Here is a 22,069-nt window from a genome sequence, read left to right on the forward strand (position 1 = left end):
ATTTCTCTTTCTTCTGCTTCATTGTTAGTGTATAGAAATGCAACTGACTTCTGTGCATTAATTTAATGTCCTGCCACTTTGCTGAATTTCTGTATGAGTTCTAGAAATTTTGGGGTGGAGTCTTTTGGGTTTTCAACATAGAGTATCATGTCATCTGCGAAGAGTGGAAGTTTGACTTCTTCTTTGCCAATTTGGATGCCTTTTATTTCTTTCTGTTGTCTGATATCTGCGGCTAGGACTACCAGGACTATGTTGAACAACAGTGGTGAGAGTGGACATCCCTGTCGTGTTTCTGACCTTAGGGGAAAAGCTCTGTTTTTCCCCACTGAGGGTGATATTCACTGTACCACCAGGACACCTTTAATGATGTCCTTGAACAGAAGACCCTAACCACTTTGTGAATTGTTTTACTCCACATCAGGCTCCATGCTTAGCAGAGAGTCTGCTTCTCTCTCTCTTCCTCTGCCCCTCTCACCACTTGTGTGCTCTCTCTCAAATAAATAAATAAATAAATAAATATTTAAATATTTAAAAAAAAATCAGAGGGGATCCATTTTAGGTCAACCCACTGACTAACCCTGGACAGAGAGTCTTGGTATTACCAAACACTGAAAGGTTTAAAGCAAAGTAGAAAGTCCTTGAGGCCCAATAGAAGAATGTTTTGGGTTAGCTATATAGTATCAAAGGCTTTGGGAATGAAACTGAACACACAGCTTAACAGGGACTAAGAAATGATCACACAGCAGTTACTTAAAAGTTGCTAGTTGAGGGGCACCTGGGTGGCTCAGTTGTTAAGTGTCTGCCTTCGGCTCAGGTCATGATCCTAGAATCCTGGGATCGAGCCCCACATGGGGCTCCCTGCTCAGCGGGAAGCCTGCTTCTCCCTCTCCCTCTGCCCCTGTTTGTGTTCCCTCTCTTGCTGTGTCTCTCTCTGTCAAATAAATAAATAAAAATAAAATCTTTTTAAGAAATAAAAAATAAATAAAAGCTGCTAATTGATTTTTTCTTTTTCCAATATGGTTCCCTCGATCCTGTTGATTCTAATAATGTCCAGTACTGTTCATAGGTGGAGGTATAACTTCACTTCCTGCAAGACCATTTCCACTTCAGGAAATAAGGCAATTTCTAGCTATATGGCATCACCAGGACAAGTCTTTGCCTTCCATGACAAGAGGGACCATATGCAGACACTAACTACAGACTTATTAATAACACCCAGATCATGTACTCAAGTATTTATGGGTGAAGTCTGGGCCATATGGGATTATAGTCAGAAATGTAAGGGATCAAGTCATTCTATATACACGGCAATGCGAGAAGTACTATCTGTTATGTACAATCCCTAAACTAGCTTCTAGGGGAAGTATGTGTACCCATTATCAAAAAGATCCCTAGAGAATCTTTATCAATATGAGTATAAACTGTTTCCATTAAGGAGGCAAATAGCTCAGTGAGGATTCATTGGTACCTGAGTGAAGAAGGCCTCAAAGAAATTCTTTTTATCCTCCCTGAAGTCTAGAGTAATGCACTTGCATGATATATTTGGATTGTTCAGGGAGGCTGGCTTGGCACCTTAAACCTTTTGTGAGAAGAACCATGAAGCAGAAAAAGAGATCACCTGAACACTCAGCCTAGAGCTGAATAACTTATTCATAACATATATCTTTAAGGGCTCAGCAATTAAAATTTTGGGGAACTCTGATAAAGCTGGAATACGACAGTTTTCATTTAATGTCCTCGTCTATTGCATCCCTGGGAACACTGCTGAGATGGAGGGAGGGTCCCATCGTGCTGCTGTCATGCAAGAATAAAGGTGAATTCCACAACACTGAACAGTATGGGTATATTCCATTTTCTAGCCTAGTTGTTTTTACTTACCATTAAATTATGTATCATTTTCCATGTCACTGAATATTATGCAAGGAAATATTTTTAAGGGTACCTAATATTCCATTGGGTGGATGGACCAAAATTCATTCCCTCATCGTTGTTTAGGTGGTTGCCAATTTTTCTGATTTGTAAGTAAACCTGTAATACAATTCATCAAAATTTTTTTGTAGCTTTTTCTATCCTTAGGATATATACTTAGAGAAATTGCCTATTATTGTTGAACATTTTATTGTATCTTTATATAGGGATAATAAAGGTAAATTCCATAGCACCCCACAGTGTATGTTGGGATTTGGCACTACTGACATTTGGGCCAGATAATGGCTTATTGTGTGGGACTGTCACATGTGTATTAGAGGATATTTAGCCACATCCCTGGCATCTACCCCTTAGATGCCAGTGGCATACCCCAGTTGTGATAACCAAAAATATCTCCAGACATTGCCAAACATCCCCTGTGGGGATAAAATTACCTCCTGAGTTTAAGAAACACTGGTTAAAGAACAGGCTTTTCTGAGAGAGTTTAGCTCAGGAGAAGGCATACGTCCATCCTTCAGTCTTAGCCTATTCCCAAAAGAAGAGTGCTGGGGCTGGGTACTGCTGAACAGTCATAGATCTCTGAATCTTTGTAGCTCTGGAGACTCCCACCCACCATTGCTCTCCATTCTGAGAGTCTGAATATACAGACAATGGCCAGATCATATATGATAATAGAACCCAGACTCACCACCTCTGCAGCAACCGGTCTGGGAAGCCAAACCACCACATTTGCAGGAATCTGCCCAGAGTGGTCAGGCCTTGCTCAACGACTGCCAGCTTCCCTTTATCACCCCTGCTTCCAACTCAGGACCAATCAGAGTAAGTCAAAGGTGTTCCCCCATGGTAACCACATGAGATGCTCTGCTTCTAGTTAGCCCTTTCCAGCTTCCCCGTACCAACTGTCTCTGATGAGAGCACACCTGAAGCTTTCCCTTTTTCTCCCCATAAAGCTTTTCCACTTCCCTTGCCTGACTTTGAGTCTCTGCCAAATGCAAGTCATTGTGGGTGACTCTCTTGCTATAGCCAGCTCTGAATAAACAACCCTTGTTTATTCAGAGCTAGTCTTCATTTATTTCTGCAATTCTTATTGGTTAGGCATGAGATTGACTTCATTAGAAACAAACAAGAATGTTTGGGTGCCAGGCATTCTGGCTTTAGATGCAGCCATTTAGGGATTTGTCCAGGAAACACAGCTGCTCAGCATCTGGAGATGTTGGGACCTGTGGAAAGTTGTAGCCCCTCCTGGGGATGGTGTCGGGGACAGGGGTGGGAAACTCTGGCACAAGGGGAGGTTCCCCTAGTCCCTGCAGAGAGTCTGCTCTTAACATCCATGCTACCTGGAATGAGTTCCCAGGGTCACTACTGGACAAATTAACTTGTTGCACCTTAATTACATTCTTGTCACCATGAGGTAGGCAGGGGGAATAACAGGGTTTTATTAAACAATTCTGAGACCAGAAAATGGAGAGAAGCTACTTGTTGCATCTGCTCACCCTATACCTGTAAATACATCCCAAAGCAAAAAAAAAGGGGGGGAGGGCGCTACAGTGTTCTTCCTTGTCCCCTCTCTCCCCCTGATCCTAGGGTCTGCTTGGGCAAACAGGCCATTCAGATCAGATTTGACCCAAGTGTCTCAGTCTATTCAGGCTGTTATAACAAAATACCATAGACTGGCTGGCTTTTAAACAACAGAAATTTATTTCCTTCAGTTCTGGAGGCTGGAAGATCTGAGATCAGAGTGCCAGCATGATTGGGTGAGGCTCTCTTCCTGGTTTATAGTCAGCACCTTCTTGCTATGTCCTCACATGGTGGAAGGGGGGGCGCGGTTAGGGACCTCTGTGGAGTCTCTTTTACAAGCTCTTCCCGAACTAACTAGCTCCTAGTTGGCAACCCAGTCATGAGGATAAACAGTAGATGCATGGACAACCACTCTGTCCTCATACAACCATTCTGTTTTTCGCTTTCAGCACAATATTCAATATATTGCACGAGACATTCAACCTTTCGTTATAAATAGGCTTTGTGTTAGATGATTTTGGCCAAAGTAGGCTAATGCAAGTGTTTGGGGCATATTTAAGGTAGGCTAGGCTAAGCTATGATGTTTGGTAGGTGTACTAAGTGTATTTTCATCTTACGATATTTTCAGTATATGATGGGTTTATCCAGACATAACTCATTTTAAGTCAAGGAGGATCCATATTGTTAAAAGATAAACTGAGATATATTAAAAATTTTAGGAGTTTATTTGAGCAAAAATAAATTTGAGTTGGGCAGTGCCAAAACAGAAGTGGTTAAGCACACTCTACCAACAGGAGCTAGGGGCAAGACTTAGAGAAAAGACCCAGAAGCAAAGCAAGGAAATTATTTGATTGGCTGTATCTTAGGCAGCTGCCTTATTTGGGAAGGTCTCATTAGCTGTTTATAATTGGTTTTCCTCAGGTTTTGATTTCTTAACCTTGAAGCTTAGGTCTTGGTTTGCTTACTTAGGCCGCCAAGGCATTAGACATCACCTCAGTCTAATGGGCTCCCTGTTTAACAATTTTTATATAAAGATTGGTTTTGCTTCTCTGGAAAACCCAGCCTAATACAGGGTTAAATGTCATGAGCAAGTGCCCCTAAACCTATGATTATTGCATGACAAGATTCTTGCATTACATCTTGTACACCTTGGTCATGGAACATTCCAAATCAAATCCCAGGTACAGGTCAATGAATTCTTGCAATTCTTTGTTGTATAGTATCTTTCCTTCCTTATCAGACCATAATGTCCCCTGGAAGTTGATGCAGAGATTTAACTCTAGATGTTGACCTGGCAGACAGGAAAGGAGGTGGGGGTTGCTTCTGAGGGGAACATCTGACAGCTTGTCAGGGAGAGGCTCCTGCAGCATTTTCCAGCACAGCAGGCCCCTCTTATCAAGGAAAGGTGAATCACCTCAGCTAGCACAGGGGGTCCGGGGTAAAGGATGTAGAGTCAGCAGATTTCCCTGTCCCAAGCTTCAGGATGCACACTAGGGCCCTAGCTTTTGCATAATAGATCTGCTTTGACTGAGTATTCAAAGGTCTCTAGAGCACTGTGACTCTAAGAACTAGGTTTTCAGCTTCTTGTTCAGCTATAACCTTCCACTGCAAGAGATAAAGGTCTTTTCGTAAGCTACAGAAAAGCTCTCTGGCTCTCACATTTATCCAGGAACTGCAGACACAAACATGCCTTTGTCTATGTCCATACCCATACCTGTGTCTATAGAGAGAGAATTCACACCTTGGTTTTTAAAAAAGAACTCAGTGAACAATATTTCATAGTGTTGAAGACAAAATTTCCTCACTTTCCCAAAAAGGATAATGCTATAATTTATGGATCATACCTTCTGAAATAAATCTCTCAAGCCATACTTTTGGGGTTAATATACTTTTTTGTTTGATAGGGCTTTAAAAAACACAAAAAATTTTAAGAAACAATGGATTGATGACTAGAAATAATGTGTAAAGAAATAGATCCCAATGAAAATAGCTCTATACAGTTTTGTAAGTATTTCTACCTTTATTAAAATACATGATGGGAAAAGAATTGCAAGCACAGCTTTCAGAATGAGCTTCTATCATATATAAATGCCAGTGTGAGTCCAAATGTGGGGTGAGGCTGATATGGGGAAAGTTGACAAGTAAAGTTGAGATTTGCATTATATTCTTAAAGTATTTTTCTTAATGACAACACAAAATTAAAATAAATGAATAAATTTCAACATGGAAATATAATGCACACAAGAGGTTTAGGAGAAATAGCTGGTTGTTTTTCTTCTCCTCCTTCCTGTTCTGACACTTTTGGACATGCTCTATAGAAACCCTTTGCAGTTTGGGTGGAGGAAACCTACTGAACATTGTTATCTAGCACTGGGTTTCTTTTTTCTTCTCCAACTTCTATTTCAGATGTGTCTTTATGTAGCTTCGATTCCATTTCTTGAAAAAAGTTGGTTATTAAGTTAAATAGATGTGCAATCCAGGCAAGACCATGGAGATTCCAAATTAATAATAAGATTGAATAAGTGAGACGAACCAGGAGAGATGATGGACTCTGAAAAACAAACTGAGGTTTCTAGAGGGGAGGAGGGTAGGGGGATGGGTTAGCCTGGTGATGGGTATTAAAGAGGGCACATTCTGCATGGAGCACTGGGTGTTATGAACAAACAATGAATCATGGAACACTACACCAAAACAAATGATGTAATATATGGTGATTAACATAGCAATAAAAAATTAAAAAAAAGATTGAATAAGTGATGTCCTTATTCTCTGTTAGAGGATTTGAAACTAAAGATAAGAGGCAACCCAGATGGTGACTTTTCTCCATAGTATTTTCTTTCTATTCATTACTACCTAGAAAAATGCCTCCTTTTAGGATCTGATCCTGAGAACAAGTTAATATAAAGCATATCTAAAATTATCACTGATTTCAAGGAAAGAATATAAATTACACATATTCAGATTCTATTCATTTTTAGAGTACATCTAGAGGGTAAAAATTCTCTTTCCCTTTGAAAAGTATCCTTCTGAATACCATAATAAGTATAATATTTTACAATGAGTAATTTATTTACCTTTGCTACTGCTAGGAAACCTTTAAAATGAGGGAAAGAAAAGATAAATATATATCAAAATCATTTAAAATGGGATTCAGATTTTGTTAACAAAAATACACTTCATTTCATTGTGCTACTTATCTGTATTTCTGAGTTTAAAATTCTATAAATTCATTGCCTTCATCATTCTTTCAAAGATTTTATTTATTTATTCATGAGAGACAGAGAGAGATTGGCAGAGGGAGAAGCAGGCTACCTGCTCTGTGGGGAGCCTGATGCAGGCCTCAATCCCAGGACCCCAGAATCATGACCTGAGCCAAAGGCAGACACTTAACTGACTGAGCCACCCAGGCACCCCATTGCCTTCATCATTAGAAATCTTGGGGAACTCTTTGAAGAAGGAAAAGAAAATCACTCATAATACAATCATTCTAATACTTCAATATTAGAACTTTTACATTCCCTTCAGGTCTATCATTTATTTTTCACAATTGCAATATACATGTATGAAGAGGTGCAGTTGAAAGAGCATGAGTTATGAAGGCAAAGAGAAGTAACCAGTGACACATAACACAATAAACATTGTGATTTATCACAAGAATACAGTTTAACTGTGCTTATCAGAGCATGACATAACAGGAAATATTTTAAATTATCAGACATTAAGTTATTCAATATTTATCTGTAATTTCATAAATCCACCAGCTAAGATTAATGCAGTGTAATTATCAGAGAGCAAATTGAATAAGTATAATTGGAAGGCTACACACACTTTTGACTTAAAATGATATTTGGTTAACTGTCTCTGATGCGGCTTCTTCCAAATACTGCCTCCCAAATCACATGGGTGGGTGTACATGAGCAGACATATACTAATAAAAGCAAAATATACCTAAAACTGAGAGTCCATAATCTGACATAATCCGAGTGCATATTTTGATAACTCAAAACCAAGTATAAGGAATTTCTGCCTTAGTACGTAGAAAAAAAACACAAGAGATTATCATCCCCAGCTAATCTAACAATGACAACAACAACAAAAAACTAGATAAGTTACAAGATTATAGTTTTACTTAAATAAACTCAGATAGCTGAGGACATGGGGGAAAAAAGTCTTAAATGAGCTAAATTTTAGAAAGTGACAAGCCCTTCCTAGGAGGGGAGATATGCATGGTTGCTTGCTTTCCTGTAGAGTGATTTCTACTGTGGGTTTTCCAAGTGCAAGAGAGGTTGTGCACTGAAGCCTGGAAGCAGGGCAGGAGAACGCAGGGAATCTACCTGAAGCAAACCAGATTTCACTGAGTGAAGGCAGGGGCTGGCAAAGAGAAGCTGGCCCCTGGAGAACAACCCAGAACCCAAATGGCTGTAGCCAGGCTGTAAACTAAAAAGTAGCAATTATACCTAGCTGTGCTCTCTTAATTTTCTTCAATGAACATGGGAAACTTTCATGTCTTTGCAAATGTCTTCATCTTTTAAATTATCATTCTTTTTACTGATAAGAGAATGTGATTAGAAAAAAAGATGAATAGTAAGCTATACAATATAAGATGAGAAGTTCTAGAATAAAATTAGGAGAAAATTTCTATCTGAATGCCAAGGAAGTACCAACTATCTCTGCTCTGGGAAAAATGTAACAGAGACTTTTCTGAGTGATAGTTAAAAATAGTTCTTAGAGTTTTAGGTGTGTATTCTCAAAATATGTTTATTTTTATAAAATCATCAATCTAGATGCTAAATATTCATGACTTAATTTTTAGTCTTATATAGATTAAAAAGAAATATTATAGGGACACTTCCATTCTGGGTAGGATGGAGTAGCTAGTGATGGAACAATGCTCCAGCTGAGAACTAGAAAAATCAGATACATTTTTAAAAATCATATGTTTAAAGGCACCTAGAGAGTTGCTAAAGCAATGAAGACTAGAGGATTAAGATACCAGGTAGGGAAAATAAGGCAGAAAATCTGTAACTGCTTTTATCCTTGGCTCTTGTGCAGATTCTGGGCACAAGCAAGAGGCTATAGATGTGGGCTTTATCTGAGTAGAAGAATACTACTGAGGAACAGAGAGATCAGCAGAACTTTTGGTAGTCCTACATGGCTACACTGACAAAGTTGCCGATCTGAAGGGTTTAGAACCTACAGTCTTGTTTTCCCCTCCAATATATTGCCACATTTTGAAGCTGCATGAAGTTGAAGGCTAAAAAGCCAAAATCCTTTAAAAGCAGAACAGAATTTCCAGTATATGCAAGTACCAGGAAACAAAAAATTGGCTTCAAGATCAACCTAAGGGAGTGACCTTGTGAATGTACCAGGCTTTCCTTTGAAGGTCATGAATAACTACGATTTGGGAACAAGGAGAAACCAAAAGGAGACCAAATCTTACCAAACCTGCAATCTAGTCTCAGATCATTCTTTGACTGAATGAAGGTGTTCAGTTATCCTCCCCACGCTTCTATAACTCCATATGTCTAACAGAGAAAACAGTAAAACCTCTCTGGAGGAAGATAGCATTACTGAAGCAGCTATAATTTCTAAAATACACAATGCCCAGCATCCAACAAAAATTACTGGGCATGCTAAGAAACAGAACCATATGGCCAAAAATCAGAAGAAAAAAGACCATAAAATAGACCTATAAGTGTTCCAGATATTGAAATCAGTAGATAAGAACTATAGACTATGATTATGTTTTATTAAATATAAGAGAATATGGAAAAATAGATGAAAAGATGAAGAATTTCACCAGAGAATTCAAATCTACCAAAAAGGGTGGGACGATAAAAGGACATTTTAGAACTAAAAAAATATTATGTTAAGAACTCATTAAATGGATTTAAAAGCACATTACATATAGAAGTTAGAATTAGTAAACTAGAAGACAGGTTAACAAAAAATATCCTGAGAAGACAAAGGAAAATACAGAAAATACATTAGAACACGTGAAACCCAGTGAGGAGGTCTTATATTCATGTAATCGGAGTCCCAGAAATAGAAAACAAGGAATACTCGATATTCAAACAGATAGTAGTTGAGAATTTTTCAAAACAGATGAAAAATATCAATTCCTCAATTCAACAATCTCTGTGATTCCCCAAGCAAAATAATACAAAGCAAACTACACTGAAGTAATTAATAAATCGCTGAAAACCAAAGACCAAGATAAAAGCTTAAAATCGGGTGCGGTGCTAGGGGAAACAGGTAAGGTGCAAGGGAAAAGCTGTTTACCTCAAAGGACCAACAATAAGACTAACAGCTGACTTATCAGAAATGATGGAAATCAGGGAATGAAACAACATGCTTTTTTTTTTTAAGACTATATTTATTTTTTAACAGAGAGAGAGACAGCAAGAGAGGGAACACAAGTGGGGGGAGTGGGAGAAAGAGAAGCAGGCTTCCCACTGAGCAGGGAGCCCGATGTGGGACTCGATCCCAGGACCCTGGAATCATGACCTGAGCTGAAGGCAGATGCTTAATGACTGAGCCACCCACGCACCCCTGAAACGGCATCTTCAAAGTGCTGAACAAAAATAACTGCCCATTATCAGGGAAATACAAATCAAAACCTCAATGAGATACCACCTCACACCAGTCAGAATGGCTAAAATTAACAAGTCAGGAAACGACAGATGTTGGCGAGGATGCGGAGAAAGGGGAACCCTCCTGCACTGTTGGTGGGAATGCAAGCTGGTGCAAACACTCTGGAAAACAGTATGGAGGTTCCTCAGAAAGTTGAAAATAGAGCTACCGTACAGCCCAGCAATTGCTCTACTGGGTATTTACCCCAAAAATACAAATGTAGTGATCCGAAGGGGTACGTGCACCCCGATGTTTATAGCAGCAGTGTCCACAATAGCCAAACTATGGAAAGAGCCCAGATGTCCATCAAAAAGATGAATGGATAAAGAAGATGTGGTATACATATACAATGGAATATTATACAGCCATCAAAAAAATCTTGCCATTTGCAACGACATGGATGGAACTAGAGGGTATTATGTTAAGTGAAATAAGTCAATCAGAGAAAGACAAGTATCATATGATCTCACTGATATGAGGAATTTGAGAAACAAGACAGAGGATCATAGGGGAAGGGAGGGAAAAATGAAACAAAATGAAACCAGACAGGGAGACAAACCATAAGAATCTCTTAATCTCAGGAAACAAACTGAGGGTTGCTGGGGTGGAGGGGGGTGGGAGGGATGGGGTGGCTGGGTGATGGACACCGGGGAGGGTATGGGCTATGGTGAGCGCTGTGAATTGTGTTAAGACTGATGAATCACAGAGCTGTACTCCTGAAACAAATAATACATTATATATTATGTTAATTTAAAAAAAAAGAAAGAAAATAACTGCCCATTTAGAAATCTAGATCCAAAATGACTTATGGGCTATTTTAATCTGACTCAGATATTTGTGAAAACATTTAGTGTCTGTATGGCTCTAACCTCCTTTTCCTACCTTTATTTTAGGAAGAAATTTGAAATACTTTCTGGAAAAGTTATATAAGGTACATGGTATAAGTGTTTTGATTATATGTGCCTTTTGTTCATCGTATGTGATCAAGCAGAGACATTTAGTTTAAGAAGAAGTACTCTGCATCTTCTTCCCATAGTCAGTGATCACTGTGGAGGAGAGAGGGAGGACAGGGTGAGTTTGTTCATACAATGGAGATTTATTTAAAAGGGCTTGACCTTCATCTTATCTCTCAAAGAAATCTGTTAAAATTTCCATTTGATCCTTTATTTTTCAACCTGTTGCTGTGATAGCTAATCTTATTTCAAGATTATTAAGACTCACTATTGTATAGTCTCTGAAACCAGTTGCAGTTATGGTGGTGAATGAAAAATAAATTCCTTCAATGTAAGTCCAAATCTCTAACGCCATGAAAACAAATGGTGGTAATACCAGAAATAAAAGTGATCCAATTACAATGAAAAATAACTTCTTCCAAAGATAAATACTTTTCTAGACTATATTAGAAAAAGAGATAAAATGTTAGCAGGTACATCATAAACCAGCAGCATTAAAAAACTGTTGTTTGCTCCACTAACTTAAGAGTTCTTATTTACTCCTTCATTGCTCAAAGGCTTGGGGCCCTTATTATCCAGGGATCATTCCTTTGAGTAATTCTGCCCCTGGGAGTTTCTCCAGGCTCTACCAGTCTACCTCCCATCATCTTTTGTTCTGTCATCTCATGTCTTCTCTTCTGTTCTTTCCTATTCTCTGCGTCTAGACCATGATTTAAAATTAATTTCCATGTGACACTTTAACATGAACCCCTTCCTTCTAAGACTGTTCTTGCCTAGGTATCTGACTACAGGTCTCCATCGCTCTGGGTTTTGCCCACATACCCCCAACCTAGCCCAGGACACCTGATCTGGACTAAGCCCTCCACCCTCCTGTGTGCTGGCATTATAAGGTAAGTTAGACAACTGTCAGCTAGAAGATCAGGGCACTAATTGGCATCACTGAATATATCATTTACTGTTTGAGAGTCCCACAGAACAAACTATATTACGTTTTCAAACAAAATCAAGACATTCATCTTGTAATTTAATTTCTTATTTATCAGTTTCTTTTTAACATGATTCAAGTCTAGACTCATTTATTATAGATTTTTTTTTAATTTATTCATTTCAGACACAGAGATACAGAGAGAGAGAGCATGAGCAGGGAGTCATCATTTATCCAGCATCTTTTGCCCTTACTGCCAGCCAGCATTATAGGAAATGCAGGGCAAAAAAGGAAAAAAAAGACATATTTTAGGCCTTCACCAAGCTTTGATAAATAAACATTTAGAAAATTTGTTTTTTATTTACATATTTAAATATCATTTGCTTATATTTACATATAATTTGAGTCATAACACCAGGGACTGAATTCTAAGTACCACAATGACAGGACTGATTTTTAAAAAAATACTATTGCATAAGAAGATTTATGTTTTGATTATAATTAGTTATAGTGGTCACATTAGATCCTGATACGTACTGTACTTTCTTTTGTGGCAGTACAATATTCTAATCTACCTGTAGATTATTCTGAACACTAGAAAGGGGGGATATATGAGGAACTTGGCTTTGGAATCAACCACTGTTGGGGGAGTCCTGACTGGGAAGCCCCCCCCAAGCTCTCCTGGATGGAACAGAGAAAAATTAGGAAAAAAGAGCAGCAGACATTTGGAATACATTTTGTGAATTTTATTTCTCTGTGGAATCAAGGAGTGTTGAAGCCTTCATTTCTCTGTGAGCTTAATGAGAATGTTCTTGTTTTACTAAATTAAATCACATTCAGACAGAATGTTGAGCATTTAAAATGGCTGGGAATGTCTTATGTGAATTCTGATAATATCTGGTATAGTTATTATAAGGCTTATAGTTATTATAAGGAATGTGGATGGGTAAGATTGCAGAGCTTTGAGAGCGGGAATAGAATGAGTAGGATTTGGCCCTGTTGTGATATAGTCTTGTCATTGATTATGGGCCATCTTAATCCGTTTTCCAAAGCTTCTGAAGACCACACCAGTGAGGGTTTGAGGTGAGGATCTGACCATTTGTCACTGGGTGGATTTGTGGGAGGAGAGAGAAAGGTTGGTGAAGAGGTCCTTGAAGCCATATGCTGATTTCCCTGAGAGGCACATCAGCAACCGTGGCTGATCACACCTTGTGTCTTCACGTCCGCTGGGTTGACAGAAGAAACAAAAGTGTCTGAGCAAAGCTGGCTTGTAGTGAGGCCAAGGGCTTCCCATTTGACTTCTTCCCTACCATCGAGTCAAGGTAGGGGACATTCCAGGACCAAGGGCTTGCTTGGTATGTATAGTGTTTCTACCTCCTCAAAGTTTTCCTTTCTTTGAACTCTTTTATGGGATCAATTGTATCTTCTCAAAATTCACGTTGAAGCCCTAACCCCTGGTATCTCAGAATGTGATTGAATTTGAAGATAGGGCCTTTCAAGCCAGAACGAAGTTAAAAGGAGGCCAGTAGAGTGAGCCCTAATCTAATCTGAGTGGTTTCCTCATAGCAGCAGGTTAGGAGAGACACCAGGGGCTGACATGCACAGGAGACAACCTTGTGGAGAGGCAACATGAGTTCAGTCATTGGCAAGACAAGGAGAGAGGCCTGACGAGAAACCAAATCTGTCTGCCCCTCACTCTTGGACTTCAAGCCTCCAGAATGTGAGCAGATAAGTTTCTCTTGTTTAAACCACCAAGTCTGGGGTATTGTGTTATGGCGGTCCTAGTTGACTAATACTCTTTTCTCCCACCGGCTGAAAGATCTGTATCAAGTTGGAGGCTACATTGCCTTGAGAAGTCTTAGTCTCCACTTAGTATTGAGGCAAACACTCTTCTTTTGGTGCTTGCACTTTGCTAACAGGCATCTGTCTGAACTTGCTGTTCTTTCCTTCTCCTCAGAGTTATACATGAATGTGGGCCCAGGGGAAAGGACAGCAAAGAAGCCATGTAAGTTTGACTAAAGTTCTTTTTATGATCCATCCTGAGTCACCACAGGACGACATCCATTTGGCCCAAATACTTCAAAGTTATATAAAGCATCATGGAGTGTTGGTTTTAGCAAAAATGAACAAGATCTTGCAGGCCTACTTATTTTATCTAAATTTTTTATTATATATCTTGCCCTAAGCTCAACACAATTCACATAGCACTTTTTCATTCTATTCATTTCATTTCAACTACTGCTGTATCTGAACATCTTGAACAGTCTACTGTACAGAGTAGTAGTATGGAGAGAAACAGGGGAGTTAGATTCAGGTTCTGATGTTAGAAATCTCAACCCTATCACGGTTTGTTTCTATTGTTTTAGACAGGAATAGCTTCCCCACCACAAATGGGGTTGTCTTGAGGACCAAATGTTAATATTGTAAAACTAAACTACATACTATAAATCTACAAATATTTATTCATGTATGTGACTTAAAAAAACTATTCAGATATTATAATATTTTCCCAAAAGAAAATATTTCCTGTAATTATCTGCTGAGGACTAATCACTTGGTCCCAAATATTTAAAATATTGTAGACTTAGTTTCCTGATCTCACTGCCTCCTTGTCTCTCCACTTATGAAACAAGATTACATAAATCATTTTTTACATATTTAACTTTTACAATGAATAAAGTAGTGTTCTGTATGCCAGACAATTATTATAACTGGAGATGATGTAGTACACAAAATGTATACAACAAAATTTCTGGCCCCTCACTTAAAAATAAAACTTCTTTGTGTAGTAACATATAACCAGCCATGAAAACAATTAACTGTTAAATGTTAAAGATGAAAATTCACATGTACCCATAATAACATTGAAGTTTGGCTAGATGTCTAAAAATGATAAAATGTTTAGAAGTTATCTGGAATATATATAGTTTTTTTCTTTTTAAAATGTTTCATTATCATGACAGCCCATTTTAATCACTATTAAAGTTCTGTTTAAAAGTTTGTGAATAGGGTGCACTTGGATGGCTCAGTCGGTTAAGTGTCTGCCTTCAGCTCAGGTCGTGATCCCAGGGTCCTGGGACGGAGCCCCGAGTTGGCTCCCTGCTCAGCAGGGAGTCCGCTTCTCCCTCTACTTCTGCCCCTCCCCACCGCTCATGCTCTTTCTCTTGCTTGTTGTCTCTCTCTCAAATAAATAAATAAATAAATAAACTAAAAAAAAAAGAAAAAAGGTTTGTGAATGCAAAAAAAATAAAATAAAAATGAATAAAAGTTTGTGAATGGGCAAAATAGATTGAAAAGGTTTGTGAATAGTTTAAATTATTAATATAAGTATAATTTAACATGATATAATTGTGGATACACTTTAATAATTTAAATATAAGTAAATTATGAAAAAATAAAGGAATACAATTAAGTCATTAGACTTAATTAGGTAGCTCTTTAAAATATCATCACAGAGAGGTATCTATAATAATTTTGAAGTTAAAGAGGTAATTTTTTTTAAAAGAAACCTGTCGGGGCGCCTGGGTGGCTCATTCATTAGGCGGCGTCTGCTTTCAGCTCAGGTCATGATCCCAGGGTCCTGGGATTGAGCCCCGCATCGGGCTCCCTGCTCAGCGGGAAGCCTGCTTCTCCCTCTCCCACTCCCCCTGCTTGTGTTCCCTCTCTCGCTGTGTCTCTCTCTGTCAAATAAACAAAATCTTAAAAAAATAAATAAATAAAAGAATCCTGTGTAGGGAGTGACATCAGCATCATGGCAGCATAAGATATCCCTTACTTTTGTTCCTCTTACCCCAAGAACAAAAATTTGGCATCCATCCATGGATAAAAGTGCCCTTGAGGGAGCTGTGGGATCCAGCCCCAGATGCCAAGGGACGCGGGGGGCATCTCGCGCACCTGTGCGTCAGGTAATAGGCAGACAAGCGTTGGTCCCGGCTGTGGACCCCACAGTGGCCTATGAACCATCTCCAATCACTCTTGGCTGCTGTGCTCTCTAAAGAACACTGACTTAGACAATCACTCACTGTTGAGAGAAATTTTGTGGACATCTAGGTGTCCAGAGGAAAAGTTCCAGCATTCCACTGGAGAAAAAAACAAAACAAAGCAAATTTGGACACATTTGAGTTGGTAAGAGGAACAATTTGACTTTGCCCGCATCACTCCTACTCCAGGGTGGGCCAGCTCAGGGTCAAAAAAGATCTTTCTCAACCTATGTTTACCTGTGGGAGAAAGAGAAAGCGTGGGAGTGAACACTCAGTCTCTCTAGCTGTGTGGGATGCTGCCAAAGGGGCTCCCTTCTCTCACCTCCTTCGGCGTACTGAATTGTGAGCTACGTGACTGGGGGAGGGGGGGGTGGGAGGAGGCTGGGAGAGCTCTTGGGGGTGACTATGTCATAGAGTCCATCAAGAAGCCCACCCCTGACCAGTGGGAATGCCAACTGGCCCATGGGCATCCCCAGGGCTCTGTGTCTCACCCACACATTCTCCCTCCCCTATGGCCAGCTCCCTGTGTACACTTCTGATGGCAGCATAAGTAGGCTGGCTACTGAACACGAGCAGAAAGTCAGCCAAATATGTGGGCCAGAGAGAGACCACAAATTTGAGCCTTAGTGTCAGCTTTGGAAAAACAAAAGAGAGGCTGTCAGCACTCGGCCTCAGATGTTCTCTGAAGCTCCAGAGAAGGCATACTAGCTTAAGAATTCTGCCACAGAGGGAGCCAAAAGCATGAACAGGTACACATCTACAAGGTCCGAGATAGCCTCAGCATCCCCAGCAGGGCTGATGGAAAGTATTCCTATCCTGAAGGCAGTTAGCAGGAGGAGATAACTGCTATTTTTGCAAAACTTCAAAGAACGTGAAAAATCAAAGGAACATGACACCACTAAAGGACCATAGTAATTTCCTGGGAACCAAACCCAAAGGCATAGAAATCTGCAATTTATAAGATAAGGAATTTAAAAAGTAAAAAAAAGACGAAAGAAAACAAATGCTGGTGAGGATTTGGAAAGAAAAAAGAGCCCTCACACGCTGTTGGTAGGAATGCAAACTGATGCAGCCACTCTGGAAAACAGTATGGAGGTTCCTCACAAAGTCACAAATAGCTACCCCATGATCCAGCAATCCCACTTCTGGGTATATGTCCAAAGGGAATTAAAACCATCTCAAAGAGATAGCTATACTACCATGTTCACTGCAGCATTATTCACAATAGCCCAGACATGGAAACAACCTAAGTGTCCAGTGATAGATGAATGGATAAAGATGCACAAACCCACACCCATACACAGACACACACACAATGAATTATTATTCAGCTGTGAGAAAGAAGTAAATACTAAAATTTGCAAAAACATGGGTGGACTTTGAGGGCATTATGCTAAGTGAAATAAGTCAGACAGAAAGATAAATACAGTTGATCCTTGAATGACACAGGTTTGAACTGCACAGGGTCCACTTATATGTGGATTTTTTACAGTACAGTACCGTAGAGATTGATACTCACCTTAAACTTATATAATGTTATATGTCAATTATATCTCAATAGAGCTTGGAAAAAATCCTGTATACATATGTTTCTGTATACATAGGGAAAATTCTGGAAGGATATATAATGAACTTTTTTAGCTTAGTGATTTATGATAAGGTGTTAATACGAGTCAGAATCCCATTCATGGGCTCCATCCTTCCATTCTCCCAAAAGTAACCACTGTACGGACTTAAAGAGGAATCACTTCCTTGCATTTCTTCATGGCAGTGGTTCTTAAAGTGTGGTCTGCAATTTCCAGGAGCCCCTACACCTTTCTGCACAACTGCAAGATCAAAACCATGTTCAGAATAATCCTAAGACATAATTTGCTTTTTTGCTATGTTGACATTTGCACGGCTAGTGGCAGGTGGTGGGAAACCTGCTGACACCAGCAGCATTAGCAGTCCCGATATTCCTGAACACCAGGCATATGCGGTTTAAAAAAAAAAAAAAAGCCAGCTTCACTTAAGAATGTCTTAATGTTAGTTTAAAAATTTTATTAAATTTTGAGCCTTGGGTACATGAATTTTTAATATTCTGTAAAATCAATTATTTTTTTCTGAATATTAATTTAATATTCTGGAGAAAATGAGAAAGTGTGCTTAAAGCGCTTCTGAGGCTTACTGAGGTATTATGTTTTTCCCTAAAGAATAGTTCATCAACAAAAGCCCTTTAGGGTTCTTGATAATTTTTAAGAATGGAAAGGGGTCCTGAGACGAAAAAGTCATCATATGTGAATCTCTACACACTTTAATCTAGCTTTCCCATTTTCTAACTTGACGCACATTTTAAGCTTCCCCTCCTCCTTTTAAAAACAGGTATAACTGACAAAATGAACTTTGGATGGTTTCATAAGTTTTGACATATGTATCTACCTGTGAAACCACATTCACAATTAAGATCATGAATTTATCCCACAACACTAAAGTCTCCTCATGCCCCTTGATGGTCCATCCTCCCCAGCTCTCCACAACCCTATCCCTCCCTCTGACCTGAGAGACTCACAGGTCTGCCTTCTGTCACTGTACATTAGTTTACATTTCCTAGAATTTTCTGTAAATCTATCATATGGTATTGTAGTCTTTTTTTTTTTTGATCTGGCTTCTTTCAGTAAGAATAAATTTTGAGATTTATCCATGTTGTGAAGTGTTATTAATAGTTCGTTCCTTTTATTGATAAGTAGTATCCCAATGTGTGTGTGTGTGTGTGTGTGTGTGTATAACAGTTGTTTATTCATTCCCTTGTTAATGGACATTTGGGTTGTTTCCAGTTTTAAGCTATAACAAATAAGGCTTCAATGAATATTTATGTATTAGTCTTTGTAAGGACATATGCTTTCATTTCTTTTAAATACCTAGTAATGAAATGACTAGAAGACAAAGTAGATGTACATTTAATTTTTTAAGAAATTGCCAAAGTAGATGTACATTTAATTTTTTTAAGAAATTGCCTTGTTTCTCAAGGTGATTGTATCATTTTATGTTCTCACCAACAGTGTATGAGAGTTCCATTTCCTCCATATCCTTGCCAACACTTGGTGTGGTCAATCTTTTTACTTTGAACTGTTAGGTGTGTGTTGGTATCTCAGTGTGGTATTACCTTGCATTTTCCTAATGACTGATACTTAGCATTTTTTTTAATGTGCTTGTTTGTCTTGTATATATTTTTACTGGTAAAATTTGTGCTTAAACCTTTCTCCCCATTTAAAAATACTGAGCTATTTTCTTATTGAGTTTTAAGAGTTCTTAAATATTCTAGATGTACGTCCTTCTACTAGGTATATAATTTGCAAATATTTTCTCCTAGTCTGTAGTCTTTCCATTGTTTTAACAGTTTCTTTTGAAAGGCAGACGTTTTTATTTTTTTTTAAAGATTTTATTTATTTATTTGAGAGAGAGAGAATGAGAGAGAGAGAAAGTACATGGGGGGGAAAGGTCAGAGGGAGAAGCAGGCTTCCCGCCGAGCAGGGAGCCCGATGCGGGACTCGATCCCAGGACTCCAGGATCATGACCTGAGCTGAAGGCAGCCGCCCAACCAACTGAGCCACCCAGGCACCCAAAAGGCAGATATTTTTAAAGTTTTAATCTTGCTGAAGGATTAATTAGGCTTTAGGTCAGAGTTTCTTAAACTTCTGTGTACATCTTTATCACCTGCAGGGCTTGTTAAAACAGACTGATGGGCCTCATTCCCAGAGTTCCTGATTTTGTACTCTTGGATGGGGGCCAAGTGTCTGTATTCCTAACAATTCCCAGATAACATTGATGCTGCTATTCCTGGGACCATACTATTAGAACGAGTCATCTGGATCAGAGTTTCTCAACCTTGATACTAATGACATTTTGGACCCAATAATTCTTTGTTGTGAGGGCCTGTCTTACGTTTAGGAGCATCCTCAGCCTCTACCCTTTGGTAGAGATAGCACTCTCCTCCTGCCAGTAGCACTCTTCTCCTGAGCTGTGAGAATCTAATATGCTTCCAGACATTGCCAAATGTCCCTTTGGAAGGAAAAAAATCACTCCAGTTGAGAACCACTGGTCTAGATCCATGGTTCTCAACCTTGTTGCACGTTGAAATCACTTGGGGAGCTTTAAAAACCATTGAGGATGCCACCTTCAAAAATTGAAATCAAACTGGCCTGAAGTGGAGGCTAGGCATCAGAATTTCTTTAAAGCTCACAGGTGATTCTATTGTGCAACCAAGCTTGTGACCACTAGTCTAAACTCTAATCCTATAGTAATCATAGACCTTCAAAAAGAAGACAAAGAAGTATCAAAGAAAGTGACACCCCACATTCTGAGGGGCTCCCCCCAGAGTAAGGACTTTGATTACATCAACAATTAATGGGATTCTCACCTTGCCTACCTACTCCCCCTAGGCTCTCTGAAGAGGATCCCTTATGTTCCTTTATAGAAAATAAAAATACAGTTGACCCTTGAACAAGGTGGGGGTTACAGGCGCTGACCACATGCAGTGGGAAATCCATATAACCTTTGACTCCCCCTGCAAACTTAACTACTAATAGCCTACTGTTGAGCAGAGGCCTTACTGATAACAGTCAATTAACACATAATTTGTATGTTATATGCATTATATACTGTACTCTTACAATAAAGTATTTAGAGAAGAGAAACTGTTATGAAGAAAATCATAGGGAAGAGAAAATGCATTTACAGTACTACTGAAAACAATCCCCATGTAGGCAGTGCACCCAGGGGTCCCTCAGACTGCCTCTTGCTTCAACGATGTTTGGGCAGAACAGACCCGGGGACGCCCCTCTTCCAGCCTCGCACCACCCCGCAACCGCTTTTCCAGTCACAATCTTCAGAACCATCTTCTCAGCCACCCTGTGCTTACAGAACTAGCAACACCGTTTTCTGGGCTTAGCTTCTTATTGCCGATCAACCATGAGGCCCCAGATTCGTCAGAATTACTCCACCCAGGTGGAGGCCACCACCGCCAGCCGCCTGGTCAACACGCATCTGCCGGCCTCCCACACGTACCTCTCTCTGGGCTCCATTTCCACGGTGACGATGTGACTCCGGAGGGCGTGGGCCGCTTCTTCTGTGAGTTGGCTGAGGAGACACACGAGGGCGCCACGCCTCTCTTGACGCAAAACCAGCGCGGCCGCCACGCCCTGTCCCAGGACCGCAGAAGCTGGCCCAGGACAAGGGGGGCAAAACCCCAGATGCCATGGAAGCCGCCAAGGTCCTGGAGATGAACCTGAACCAGGCCCTTTTGGAGCTTCATGCCCTGGCTTCTGCCCCCGCGGACCCCCATCTCTGTGACTTCCTGGAAACCCACTTCCTGGGTGAGAAGGTGAAACTCATCAAGAAGATGGGCACCACCTGACTCACCTCCGCAGGCTGGCCGGCCCCCAGTCTGGGCTGGGCGAGGATCTCTTGGAAAGGCTCACCCTTCCACATGACTGGGAGCCTCCAGGGCCCAGCAACCCTTCAGGAGACCCTCTGGCATCCTCCTGGAATCGGAACTTCTGTCTGAGTCTCTCCCTGCAGCCACTAGGCAGCTTTTTAACCAACCTGGAGCCCTCTCCTAAGCCGTGGGCCAAATGGAAACAATAAAGCTTTCACAAGCAAGGGAAAAAAGACCCTAGGGAATTAAAAAAAAAAAAAATGTATAGGTGGACCTATGCAGTTCAAACAGGTGTTGTTCAAGGGTTAATTAGCTTCTTGAAGAATGTCTGTAACTTAGCAATTAGATAATAAATTATTCAATTTTCAAATAAACAACTGTATTCTAATTTTTTAGAAAGAGTAAAACTTGTGCTAATTAGTAGACCACAAATGATTCAACTTGGTATGTGGACAAAGCTTTGCATCTCTGGGGTAGGAGTCTGCACTTCCACTAATTCTTTGGGTAATCTTGGGTAAGTCATTAAGCCTTTATGAAATGTTTTCCTCTTCTGTAAAATAAAGGAGTTGACTGAATGACTTTGAGAACATTTAGGTCATACCAATTCACCACTGCTCATCTTTCTTCTTCTTCTTCTTTTTTTTTTTTTTTTTCTGAAGGTGGGGAGGGGCAGAGGGAGAAGGAGAGAAGGAATCTTAAGCAGCTCCATGCCCAGCCC

At 39.8% G+C, this 22,069-nt stretch overlaps 1 pseudogene; it reads left to right on the forward strand.

The window, feature by feature from the left end:
• Window positions 1-20,885: 20,885 nt before the first annotated feature.
• Window positions 20,886-21,686, forward strand: LOC113909935 (annotated as a pseudogene).
• The last annotated feature ends 383 nt before the right edge of the window (window positions 21,687-22,069 follow it).

Source organism: Zalophus californianus, chromosome 6, assembly GCF_009762305.2.
Source record: "Zalophus californianus isolate mZalCal1 chromosome 6, mZalCal1.pri.v2, whole genome shotgun sequence".
NCBI lineage: Eukaryota > Metazoa > Chordata > Mammalia > Carnivora > Otariidae > Zalophus > Zalophus californianus.